The following is a 14,140-nucleotide window of genomic DNA, read 5'->3' on the forward strand; positions in this document are numbered from 1 at the left end:
GGAGATTTCACTAAGCCCCTTTCTGCTCAGTGGGACAGTAGCTGCGATGACTTAATGGGAGAAATGGGTAACAAAGTACAGTATTTGAGTTATTATGCAGCTAGCTCATGTCCATGGAACAGTGCTCTGAAGTCCCTGAGCTGGTCTACTGGATTGCGTGCTGATAGGAATAATATTTCTAGTCTTTTAATCTCATGGTGAGACCAGCGATGTTGTTTGGTCTAGAGACAGTATCACTGAAGAAAAGACAGGAGACAGAGCTGGAGGTAACAGAGATGAAGATGCTGAGGTTCTCTCTGGGAGTGACCAGGAAGGATAGGATCAGGAATGAGTACATCAGAGGGACAGCACATGTTAGAGGTCTTGGAGATAAAGTCAGAGAGGCCAGACTGAGATGGTTTGGACATGTCCAGAGGAGAGATAGTGAATATATTGGTAGAAGGATGCTGAGTTTTGAACTGCCAGGCAGGAGGCCTAGAGGAAGACCAAAGAGGAGGTTTATGGATGTAGTGAGGGAAGACATGAAGGTAGTTGGTGTGAGAGAAGAGGATGCAGAAGAAAGGATTACATGGAGGCAACTGATTCACTGTGGCGACCCCTGAAAGGAAAAACCGAAAGGGAAAGAAGAAAGAAGTCTTTCAGTCATGGCCTAAAGTCAGTGAAAATATCCCTGAAGTAGTCCGACTTTCTGATCAGCTTTTAATTTGTCGGACAAAGGAAAAAACTCAATGGTGAAGAAAGATAACGTCTTGATTCTGGACAAAATGCTGTGTCATAACCAGCAAAGCCACCGTACAACAGTGTGACGCGTGAAACTATCACTTCCCATTCTGTTGCGTAAAGCTCTGAGCTCATGGGCCTTGTACAGAATCTTCAGTGCACATATTGGCTTCACACCAAAGGTTGTCATCACACACACACACACACACACACACACACACACACACACACACACACACACACACACACACACACACACACACACACACACGCACACAGTGTAACAAGCGGTCATCACTAGGTCTGTGCTTGTGAGGTGATGTAATCATTCTTAATGTTAAATAGAAATAAGAAACTTGACATTCAGCAATTCAGGGTTACAGATGTGATTTTGTATGGCAGTAATGATAATAAAAGAAAAATAAAATAAGATCACAAATCCTTGTGGTTCTTGTCAGACATGAGTAACTTCTCCCTCAGAAAAAGGATTTGGAGGTAATATGATGATCTTCATTTGTGTGGGAGGAACATTCCAGGCGGATGATAGTGGTGGAGGTTTTATTACCTTGTTCCTATCAGTGATGGATTTCACAGACAATCACCGTCTGCTGTTCACTGCTGTGCTGTTATAAAGGAAGCGGTTCACAACTGGGGGAGTTGTGGTCTTTCTTTTTCCACCCCCTCTGTTCCTGTTAGAGGCATATGTCCTCATTATTTACATGATCTGTCATGGTACCTCAGAATACGGTGACTATGTTTCCACACATTAGACGTGAAATACCGACAGTATTTTCAATTAAATTTGATCCATTATTGAAAACATTGAAATACATTTTTAATCCAATGACTCGTTGCAGCTATTCATTTCTAACCAGTGCCGCTGCTAAGTTACATCTCATCCATTAACTTATGGAAATTTGTTTTCTCAGCACAGCAAGTGCAGTTAAAAGAGGTTTCACCTTTACTCTGGTGATGTAATAAGAGGCTTAAGGTAGTTCAGTGTGTTTCATTTGAATGTTGCACCCTCAAAAACTCTCATCCATCCATCCATCCATCCATCCATCCATCTTGCAAGAGGCGGGGTAAGCTTTGGATGCATCGCCAGCGCATCACGGGGGCACACACAGACAGACAAACACTCACACCTATGGAGAATTTTGATGTGTCCAATTCACCTAAGCCGCATTTTTGCGGAGGAAGCCGTCGAGAACCCACGCAGACAGAGGGAGAACATAGAAACTAAGAAAGGAATTGAACCTGGAACCTTCTTGCTGTGAGGTGAGCGTGCTCCCCACCATGCTCCCAGAAATTAAAATTATTTTTTTTAAATGTTTGCCTATTAGAAATGGTCCTTAGTTTCATATTTCATCAGCAGACAGGTAAACAGTTCTGGCTAACATGAGTGTAAACAAAGTTTTTGAACTTTTGCTTTTGTCTCTGTGTTTTTTTTTCTTTTTTCTGATTTTGCCTAATTTCTGTAGCTGATCTCAGAATTGTGGTTTGAGAAAGGGGTTTCAAGAAAGTAAACTACAATTCTACCCAAACCAACCAAAACTTGAGTGATTAATCTGATGTTGTTGTGTTTGGCCCCAGTTAAAACAAGCCTGATTCATGATGTTCATTGCTTGTCTTGTTTAAACATGAGTTGAGCAGCAGTCCTGAAGCACAGCATAATATCCCTGCAATTTACTCTAACTGCTGCAATTAGAACGAGATCTTTTTGAAAGATTAATCACTTTTAATGGTCAAATACATCATCATCTGAACAGGGATGTTTACCTCGCATGGTTTCACAGTTCAGAAAGAAATGCCTGGTGCAGAGAAACACCCTCAACACAAAAATCTCAAAGTTTGCAATTATGGCAATAACAAAGCGACAGATTAATCAGAGTGATTGATCTTTCTGTATTTTAAGGTAAAACAGAGAAAATATCTTATGGCTAGAGAATAGTTTATCATGTTTTTTTTGCAAATTACAAGCTGGCATTTGTTGACAGTTCTAGGAGAAATGCCACCTAGAAATGTACTTAATCACAGGTTTGAATATAGTATGCCACTCACAGTTTGCCTATTTCACCAGAGTTGATCAGATTTGGGGTTTAATGTTGTTGCGCTGCCTTTGCATAAAATACTGAAATCATTGTGTGATCTCATGATGCCTTTAGAATGATTCATGAATGGAGAGTATTGAAGCCTCACAAAGTTTGTAATTTGGGCTTCATTCTCAGCTCTAGATGCTAGCTGACTGGTGATTAAGGGATTACTTTGGTGGTTTGGTGGTTCTGGTTTTCCTCTTAAATGTATTCAAATGGCTCCACTCAACAAAATGACTGCAAAATGAACGACTTGGCATTTCTTCCATGTTTCAACATATTTTTAGCATGGAGCAATTTTGTCATTAGGGATTACTTAGTCAGATTTATTCTGCGTTGAGTTATACGGGTAAGGAAATGATGAATTAACTTTTTGTTTGACCTCCTCTCTGACCTAAACTGTTAGGATATGATATAAATGTCTGTTGATGTTTTGAGTTTTACTTACAGTCAACACATGAAACAAATCATGTATTGTCTCTCCTGAACCAAATAGTCTGATATTTTTCCATCTACCTCAGACCTCCACTGTTGTTTATGAATTCTGCATTAATTTCCAGTTGAGTAATTCCCAGACAAATGTGACCTATCAATTCTAAATGATTATACATCTAGATATAATATTACAAATAGAGCATCCTAATGTGGTGTTTTATCTGCTTCTCAACTGAGATTCCTGACTGCATGTCCTCTTCCCTTTCTTATTGATGGAATGTAGTCTTCATTGACCATAGCTTGCATCTCATGTCATCAGTTCTGCCCTCAGATGGCCCTCAAAAAGCTGCAAGAAAGTTGTTTCAATCATTAAAATTATACCATAGATGTTTTGACAAATGTCAGCAGGTATGGTTCTCACAGAGTAAAAGTTCTATCTGGAATAGGTTCTCCTGGGGTTGCTAAAGAAGGCAAAAAGGGGACATTTTTGATTGGGAACACCAGGTGTGTTCTAATGTCATGTGTGAACAAACACAATACATCGAAGAGAGAGAAACAACTGAACGTGACAGAGTGGCTAAGGAAATTATACAGCATTTAAAAATATTATAATAAAAATATGATATAATTTTAAAGATCTGTTTAAGTCTTATGTATTAGTCAATGGACTTGAGTCATACTCAGAACAGGAAAACAGGGAGAAATTGGTTAATACTATTTTGGTTTTATTTTTTACAGTAAATTTATTTACCATGAGAACAAAATAATTATTCATTCATATGGAACCTTTGTTACTGAATATTATTCCCAAAACTCCTGCAGCCCCCTTCCATCATCTGGATTTTTAATTTAGCTTGTCACATTAACTTTACTCCAGTGTGATGCTGCCTTCAGTTCTGTATGGCATAAAGACCTTCATTGCATTGAAATCCATCCGACTATCACTTGAATTATAACGTGTTTAGATTAAAACTGCTTATCTGCAGTCTTCCCAGAAGGTCTTCACTCATCGGCTCCAAATGTTCTTCCATCTCTAAACCCCTTAGGTGCTTCTATTGTTCAAGGAAAAATCATATCCACTTTCCCTCGTGTATTTATCATGACTTAGGCTCTTGGCCAGACTGTGCTGTCATTGGGGTTTGTTTGGGTTTGTGGGTTCATTCGTAACTTTTGGTATAGATTTGAACCTTGTCTTCATAGTTTAAGACCCAATAGGTCTGAATTTTCCTACACAGAGGCAGAATTTACATCCAGGCAGGAGACACCAGACACCTCGTACAGTCTTCCTTGCTTGCCTTTGGATTTAACACTTCCTTCTGGGCTGTCTTCACTACATATCCATGTTTATTACAAATGTTGCTGGGCGAAACAGATCCTGACTCGTTTTACATGTCCTGGTATCTAAGGTGTGCACCATGTTGGCTCTGGGCTCGTAGCATATGTGTCCCACAAATCCTTCATGTTTCTAACTTCTTTTTGACATTTGCATTACTTGGAAATTCTAATAAAAAGACTTAGTGGGGGACTATTTTTGTAGAAATGTTTTCGTGTGCATGTAACAGCAAGAGACTGCCCTCCGTGGTTTCACTGGTTCTGAACTCCTTCCTCCAGAGTATTTATCTTGTGGTTTTGAAGGCCTGTTTCGCTGCTACTTGTAACAGCACGATATGATCTGCAGCTACCACCTTCCACTGTTGTGTTTTCAGGAACTAAAGAAGGCAAAGATGTGAAAAAGTAATCTGCAAACCTAAAGCCACACTCTCACCCTGCTGTCCAGACTGATTTTCCTACTGAAGACAGTAAACTCAGTTTAGCAAGGCAATCCCACTTTATCCAAGTCTCTGCAAGGAGGACTTTTTTTGTCTGAAATAACACCTTGACCAAATTATGCATTGTTACATCCAGTCTTTCAGAGTGAACAATGCTGCCAGTGTAAAGCTAATGGCTGCATTTCAGTTTGTGCAAGAATTTCTCTGTTTTGGAAAAGATGACATATTTTGACTGTGGCATTTTTGATGATAATCAAAACCTCAAGATTCAGTGTTCAGCTGGAGCTTTGGTGGTAGTCATGTTGGACAATGACAGCACAATGCTAATGTTACATTGGATCATCCGTCCCATTTATCATTAATAAACTAGCTCCACTGCTATTTATCTCACTTATCTTTGAATAGACACCACTCCCCATGTGCTTTCTATTATCCAATGTTAGCTATACTGTAGTATGTCAAATATCTGACTCAAGGTCCAGACAGGATAAGCAGATGTTTTTGGTTTTGTAGTTTTTTAGTTCCCCACCACATGGGAGTTTACTTGTACAGCAGCATGAATTATACTGGAAAGAGTTCAATGGATGTGTAACTCTACCTTTACTCAGGTCTCTATGCATTTAGATACTAAGCTCTATCCTGGGCCTGTGGCAAAGTTGATAACAGACTCTTCTTTGTTTTGATGGGAGTTTCAGGAGAATCCTAGGGAATCCTTTCCCGCCATCAAGATCATTTACGAGAACACCTGCAAACTTGTTGAGCTTTTTCCGTGTCCACAGATTATCATGATAAAAATGTTCCTACATTGCTGTAGCACTTTCTTCATCTTCCCAGAATGACATTATCCTGTCATAAAAGCAGAGAGCATGATTATCTGCTGTTGAAACTGTCGTGTTGTCAGATTTTCCCTCTCTAAGAAGGGAAGCTGGGCCTTAATTTAACACAGCATCTGCCCAAAATGTATTTATAACACAAACGCGTGTTTTATGATGTCTTATACTGTGACCACAGATTTTACAAGATTAGTGATCAAGAGGACATTTTGGTTTCCCTGAAGACTGTATGTGCCTCTGAATAGAATGTCCTCTTTGTCTCATTGGGAATACCATGAACTTTATCCACTTTAATAGTGCAAATATGTGATAGTAATGACATGTATTCTAATATAAATCCAAGAAGTAAATTTAAATTCATGACAAATGTTCGGATATTAGGGCTACAAGCTACTACAAGATTTACGGCAGTGATATTGTTGTCATGTGAGAGCACATTATGAACAATTTTCTCTTTTTTATTTCAGTGATTGATGTGAAACAGCAAAAAAATAAATAAACCCAATACACCCATTTAATAAGAATCATTTCTCTGGGGAATAGAATGTTTGGAAATTACCCAAACTCAGGTTTTTGGATGCACTGCACCATGCAGACATCCTTAATTTCCATAAAAGTCCTTGAGTATTATTAATATGTGCAGTTGCCTTCTTTGACGACAAATGGAGACCTCTTAGTCGGATATGAGTGTGAGCCAAGCCGAGAAATTAGAATCCTCCTCCAATGAGTCAGCATGCTGACTTCCATTAGAGCGTGAGACCCTGTGGTGGAGAGCCTCTTTAGGTCAAGGAGGCCAAATTTGTGATGACGGCCACTCAGACATAACCCCCATGAGGAACAGCACTGCCTCTAAGGGCATGGAAAAGTGTCGTCAGCCTCCATCTCTCTCACTCTCTTTCTCTCTCAACTGCAGTAACCAAAACTAAAACTGTCACTAAACCATTTCACTTGTGTCTTGTATCAAATTTACAGTTCAATAAAATACATAAAGTAATAGTTTGAGCATACCAAAATTAAAACTTAAAATTAATCTAGCAATTAATCAAGCATGAATGAAGTACTATGAGGTGAAATCCTGTCCCATCGTCTACTGATTTAGTTTCTATTTAGGAGAAATTTGCAGACCATTAATCATAAAGTATCCACATATTTTTGATTGCTAAGGAAATAAGCACACACAACACAACACAACACAACACAACACAACACAACAATGCTTAAAATCACTTCCAATACAGAAAGAGACTGATGGGTCTTCCGAGGACAATGTAGTGCTTAGCTCGGGACATTGCTTGAATACAGTGAATACAGTAATTAGATTGTGTTTATATTATCACCAGCAGTCTATTGCTGCTCTACTGTGCTCATATGCAGGAAATGACACACCGGAAGCACAACTGCAATATTTAGGACACCCTTCCTCTGATTAGCTACTCTGATATTCCAGACAGGACATGACAAAAACTAACCCCACCAAAGAATGTAAAGTGTATTAGCTAATCATAGGCAGAGTAGGGTGGGATGTTTGGTTACATGATACATGTTGATATACCTATACAGAAACAGAAAAATAAATTCACTTTAAAAACTGTCTTTGTTTAGAAGCCTTGGAAAGTGGGTATGCTACTGGGCAGGTTTCAGTTGAGGAAATTTTAATTTACCTGATTGACTTCCAAAGTCCTGGTTTTCCATTTGCTGATGTACTGTCATGGTGTCATAGCTGACTTGGAAACTTGAACAGAATGAAGACATCAATAATACCATCAGTAATTGTCATGGTTGTGTGTTTTGCTCTGATCATGTTTGTCTGCCCTGCTCTCCCTCTCCCTCTCTGCAGTGCTGGAGCGTGGCAGGAGGCGGGTCTCCACACCTGAGTTTCATCAGGCTGGTTACCTGGGGCCTATTTAGCCACCTTTCCCCTTTTGTTCAGCCCCGGAAGATTTCCAAGTCATGCACTCTGTGTCTCGCCGTGTTGCTGACCTTGTCTCCTGCCGCACGTTCCAGCTTCAAGCTTTTGTTTCCAGTGATTCTCTTGTTTTTAGTCTTCCCTGTTGCTACTTTGTTAGTCAAGCCTCTCCCTCTAAGGTGATTTTCTGGTGTTACTTTGTTAGTTTAGCCTTTCTCTAGAAAGTGATTTTCTGTTGTTACTTTTTGCTCAATAAACTGTTTGCTCTTGTACTCTGCATCCGGGGTCCTGGCCTTGCTTTTGCCTCACGGCACATGACAAATAATATATATTTTTCTATTGAGACGACTGAGAAACTGTTTGTTCTTCCTCACTACCATTAGCCACTGCCTCACTGTCATATCTATTTTAACAAAGCACTAGGCCCTGCGATGATTTGGCACCTTGTCCGGGGTGCACCCCACCTTATACCCATGGCAAGCTGGGATAGACTTCAGCAGACCCATGACCTGCACAGCAGATAAGCAGTTGTAAACAAGACAACTATGATTGCTGTAATGATATCTGTAATTCATCGCTGAACCATTACTTCCTTCTGCCTTCTGTGCTGCTTTGCTCATAGCGAAATTCGCTGTATTCTTGTTTCTGGGATGACCAACTTAAAATGTCCACATTGTTGATAAATGTGAGCAGTTTCTAATAATAAGGCAACTGCATGTAAATCTTGAGATCAAAATGCTCAGAGTTTAGACATTTGAATCTTGATTTCCAGCATTTCATGCTTTCTAAAAAGGAGATGATTGCTTGTGGCTACAAAGAGAAGAAAATTGTTTCTGTTCTTTCTTCCAATGTCCTCAGGCAACTGCTTGACTTTCCTGATCGATTGATTATTTTCTTGCAAAACTGTACTCTCACTGCTGCTAACTATGCCTACCTTTCAACTAGTTTGCTCAGCTAGCTGCCTTGTTAGCCACACAATACGTTCACTCTCCCCATCTATGCTTACATGGAACACTTCTGAAAGGACAGCATATAGTTTAGACCAAGGGATGACTGATGGAAAAATATGATACACAAACAGTTTATCTGAAAAGAAGAAAAAAAGCCAAGCTAGGAAAAACACACCTGGCTATGTGTACTGAAAGGAAGACTTGTGAGGAGACACATCAAAAGTCATCTTTGGATGTCTGCTCACTTCCCACAGCCTATTTAGTTTGTCATTTAGCCAAGTAACATCCCATCAGGATGTAGGAGCACCAAATAGACCTCTTTCTCTTGAAAGTCATTTTGATAATACATTCAATCCCACTCAAAATGTACATCTGTTTTTTGTTAAATTTGCAATTTCACACCTTTAAAGTATTATTGATTTGTTTACTCTTGAACCAAAAGTCTCCCATGATTCCTGTGAACTATGCACAGAAAATGGGATCCTTGTCTGTGCAGTCAGGCACTGTCTGCTCCAATTAGAAATGTTCAAACCATAGCTGGAACGTTTTCCACTGTTTGCTCCTCATTCACTCACATTTTCCATCTGCTATGAACTTAAACTAAGTTCCAGTATTTGGGAGCAAAGAGTTTTTCTTTTTACTCTTTATTTTCTTTAAAATCCCAAGAAGTGCATTCAGTTATGCTATGTATTTTTTTACCTCTCACATATAAGGGTCTGGTGCTTGAATTACAACGTAGGCTCTTGCTTTACTCGGTGACAAAGGTAGGGAAACACCATGCATCTGTGACTCAGTTGTGTTTCGTATTACACTAGTATGCTTTGTAATTACAATCAGTCTCGCTGAGCTTCAGAGAAAATTTCATGAATTACTGGAAAACGTTTAGATGTCCTTTTCCACAATCATTCCAGTAAAAAGCATAAATAGCAGAAGAGTGAATGTGTTCCTTTGGAACTGATCTTGCGAGGTGCCAAAATGGGTTTGGGTGCTGTGTCATAATTTGGAAAGTATGGCCCCAAAAACACCATGTGGAGAATGGTCTTTATTCAGATCCCTCATACATACTGCTGTGTTCCAATATTCCAACAACTTTAAATGTAGTGTAAATTACATGAGTGCTGTCAGAGGAAATTATGTCAAATGATGCAGGATTTATTTTTTGTTACACTTTTGTTTGCAGAATAATATGAGTTTGATTCTCGGTGCTTTCATGACAATGAAGAAAGACAAAATTGTTGAGGCAGTTGAAAAAGCCTCCAGTGAACTTAAATATACTGTCTGATGTATTGGAGAAAAAACGAAATCACTGTTTTTGTACGTTGTACTTTTGACATGTACAGTTTAATACTGTACTCAAATGTCTGGGAATATGGCAACAACTCAAAAGAAAAGAGATGTGAGCTTTAACGTGGGTAATTACATGAAACCCCACTCCTATTTTATGATGTTTGGGGTTTCCTTTTGATGGAAAAATAAAATGCTCATCTCAGCATTACACCATAAACTATGGGGTACAGTTCTCATACACCCACTACCAATGTCAGGAATCACGATTACCGGTATGTGTTTTTGTTTCAAACCATAATGTCCTTCCTATTCTGTTTCCTGAGTTAGCTGAAAGTAGCATCAAGCAGAGGGTTAAGGTTTACATAGTTCCAAGCCAGCAACACTTAATGGCTTCATATCAGAGAATGGGACACTAGGACCCTTTTAAACAAAAGATGCAGTCTAGAGATTTTTTTTACCTTTGGCTTTCAGAAGATTGAGGAAAACCTGCAAAAAAACTTTGACAATATTTTTTTTATGTTTTAGTTCGCTCAATACAAAGATTATGTGAGAACACAGTTGAACATGATGGACTGTTTGGAAACATTAAAATAACAAACACAAAGCTGTACATGTATTTTAAGTGGTAACTGGTAAATAATGTCTTTAGTTCAAAGGCAGTGCCAACATCATATAGGACAGCCTATGGGCAGATGAACCACTAACAGCTGCTCACCGTACTTTTATGTGGATGTTGGTGACCGAGGCAAGCATCTTGACATGTATTAAGAGTGACAGATGTGGTGGAAAGAATCTGGTAATTTTCCAAAACAAAAATTGATTCAGAATCAGATAATAAATAAAATTTAAGTTATGTATCCTTTCTGTATGGCCCAGTACCAATTGACCCCATCCCCCGCGGCCGCGGGGATGGGGACCACTAGCATGTTGGATTGTGCCAGGAATTGTGCCACAGAAGTTGAAGTAGCTCAGCCCAACCTGCGGAGTGAATGTCTTTGTCAACGAGGTTGGACATGAAACTGGTTCCAGATATGAGACTGGAACTCCTTGTGAGACTGAACGTGAGACTGGGACTGGATGTGACCATGGGTCAGGATGTGAAATTGGTACTCGATCTGACATGGTTTCTGAATTTGAGACTGGGACTGGACAAAGCTTCCGAGACGGTATTGCTTGGTATAATAAATAATAAAATTTTAATAAATGTATACATTTTAATACAATTTTAATAAAATTGTCTGTGATTAAGTTACAAAGCCAAAAAACAAGTCTGAGATATTTGAGAGACTGTTGTATAAAGTGATTAGTATGATTTTTAAAAAAAAAGAAAGAATCTGTACTGCTTAAAAATGTGTTTTCTATACTTATTTTGGCAATAAAAGTGTTTGTGAGACTCGGCAACAGCTATTACTATCTGAGAGAATATATTTTTGGCTTGAGTGCTACTAAATTGTATTACTAATTTTTAAGCCCTCTGAGTATTTAAAATTGGTGTTTGTCATCATCTGAAGGTCTGCAACGTTTGCAGTCAGCCCAGTCTAAACTGTTTTGAAAAAGAATCTGCAACTAATCTTTGTTAGTTGTTCCTGTGCCACCAGTGGCACGTCTTCTGAGCTTTCCACTGCACAGGATCTCCAAGGGTCAGGACCCCAGTTACTCTGTGCAAAAGACTCCAATGAAAATGGGAGATTTAATCTCCTTTTTTTAAATAATTTTCAGATGTTCAGTGATAAGGTCAGAAAATCTGCTGCTGTTTGAATGTTTTCCTGCACAAGGGAACCATTTCAATCCTGCCTTGTTCCGTTAAGGAAAGCCAGAGTCTGAGCTGAGCTCTGAAGCCACACAGTTTGCTAGACGAGGTGAAATATTCTTCCTTTCCTTATATTTCACAGTTAAGTTAATTGAGTTGCTTTAAACACTGGCTCAGTAAAACGTCGTGTGCACTATTAAGAATCAGCTCTGATTTAGGATATTTTTCTCCTAAAGGGGAACATTCTACGTTTTGTTTTGTTTTTTACTCCTCTGAATATGAAGATTCCAGCAGTTTTAGCTAATCCCAAAGACCTGAAGGCTGTGTGTGGAGAAAGGTTTTTTATTTTTCCTCTCAAGGTTTTTTGAGGTCTGTGGCTGGAAACAGGTTTTCTTTCTGCAAAATTATCTACTCACTCCTACTAATTGTACCTGTCATTTACTAGTAAATTAGCAAAAATAGCTGTGCAGTTACTTTTCACTTGTACTCGTACACCACAAATTCCTGCTGTTAAAGACAGCAAACTACTGTGTGAAGCAAGAAGGATTTGATGTTATTCTCCCACTTACTTGCATTTCCATGAAGTTAGGAGATGTCCACTAAAGTTGAGACATTGTAAATTGGCATGTGCGACAAATTTGGATGATGTATGATGTGGATAATGATATGTATGTTCATGATATTATTAAATTATTCAATTTTTTGATGTCAGCAACATCAGAACTGAAAAAACCAGATGGCACAGTTGAGAATGATGGTTTTAAGTTGAGTTATTAAGTTAAATTCAAGGGGGTTGATATGAGAAAAATATGGAAAATTCCCTTAATCTTTTGATCTGATTTGAAACTTTATACTATACTGTATATGATAGTTAAATTTTAACAGCCATATCCACCAAGCGTGACATCTATTTAGTTCACATAGCTGAAGGATGAGATTTAGATCCTCAATTGAACAAAAAAAAAATCCACTTATCCTACTTGTGAATCAATTCCTCCACTTGAAATTATGTTAAAACCACAACACTTCATGGAAATTGACTCAAGAGTAACATATTTGTAGCTTGAGAGGCTCCTGCTAAGTGAGGCCATGCAGTTTCTGACATGCTCGTATGACTGCCTCACATTTCCAGAAAAAACGGTGCATTTCGCACTTGGTTAAATGGATTGTATGGAGTTTTTCCCAGACAGTCATTTTATTTGGAACATTTAAACAATGGGAAAATTTGTCAAGAATGCAATTACGGGCCATTACACCATAACCATTGCACCCTGGAATGAGGAATCCCTTACGTTTTGTCTCGAACACAGGGGATGAGAAGCATGACCAATCCTCTCTTTTCCTCTGAGCGCTGTCTGCCCGTTAACCACAACCACAAAAGTGCCACTCAGCAACATGTGAGCCTCAGGGCACTTGTAGCTCATTGAAACATTATGGGGGCCACAGTGGCGACATAGCAAAACAAAAGGCTGTACTTGCTGTGTTGGTTGTCAACCTAATTCTTCTGGCCGTGCTTATTTTATTAAAAGGCACAAAGTCATCATTTGACATTACTAAAACAAGGCGGTCTCATGTGAAGTATGTCTAAAAGACTTATATAATCAGAGATGTGATGAAACACAATCTGTTGGCATGTGATCATTCCGTTTACTGTCTGATTTTTTTTTACTTCAAAAAGATCAGCACGGATCAGCAAGGATACAGATAATGAATCTTGCTGCCATTGGTGCACCGGGCAGATATTGTCATAAATATTACAGGAAACTTTTGTTTTAAACTCATATGCACCATGTGTATGAATTGTAAATGTGATTACCTGAACATCCAAAATTATCAATGAGTCATCTGTTTGGATACTAACGGGAGCAGTTTTGAAGCATACGAGGCTGATTATGGTGTCTGTCCTTACATGACATCATGTGTACATTCAGAGAGTGGTTACTAATGTGTTGGCTTTCAGACAGCTGTAGTGTTGGGATATGTTTCTCATTACTTTGTTTAAATAGCACATCCTGACCCAGTCTTTAATTTACCATTAGGAAGGAGCTTGTAATGCTGAAAATAGCACAGACTTGACATATTTGAGCTTAAATCAAGAGCAAACTCTACCAGCTCTCTTGCCCTGAGTTGTGGTTTGAGGAATGTCTAGCCGTGATTTCTTCAATGGGTTTAATGCAGCCTGGTCTTTGAGGGTTGCTCTGCCATCTGTTGTGTTGAAACTAGTAAATATTTTGTTGTTAAAGAAACCCTAAGCCCTCTAATGAAAGAACTTCCTGTGTGTGATCGGTTTGTCATGTTCAGTGCATTATAAAGAATGGTTTTGTGATTAAGTTTTGAAATTCAGCCTCTGCCAAAGCAGTCCTGTTTTCACACTGATTTCCTTGAAACTTTGTGGGG

Source organism: Antennarius striatus, chromosome 17 (genome assembly GCF_040054535.1).
Source record: "Antennarius striatus isolate MH-2024 chromosome 17, ASM4005453v1, whole genome shotgun sequence".
Taxonomy (NCBI): Eukaryota; Metazoa; Chordata; class Actinopteri; order Lophiiformes; family Antennariidae; genus Antennarius; species Antennarius striatus.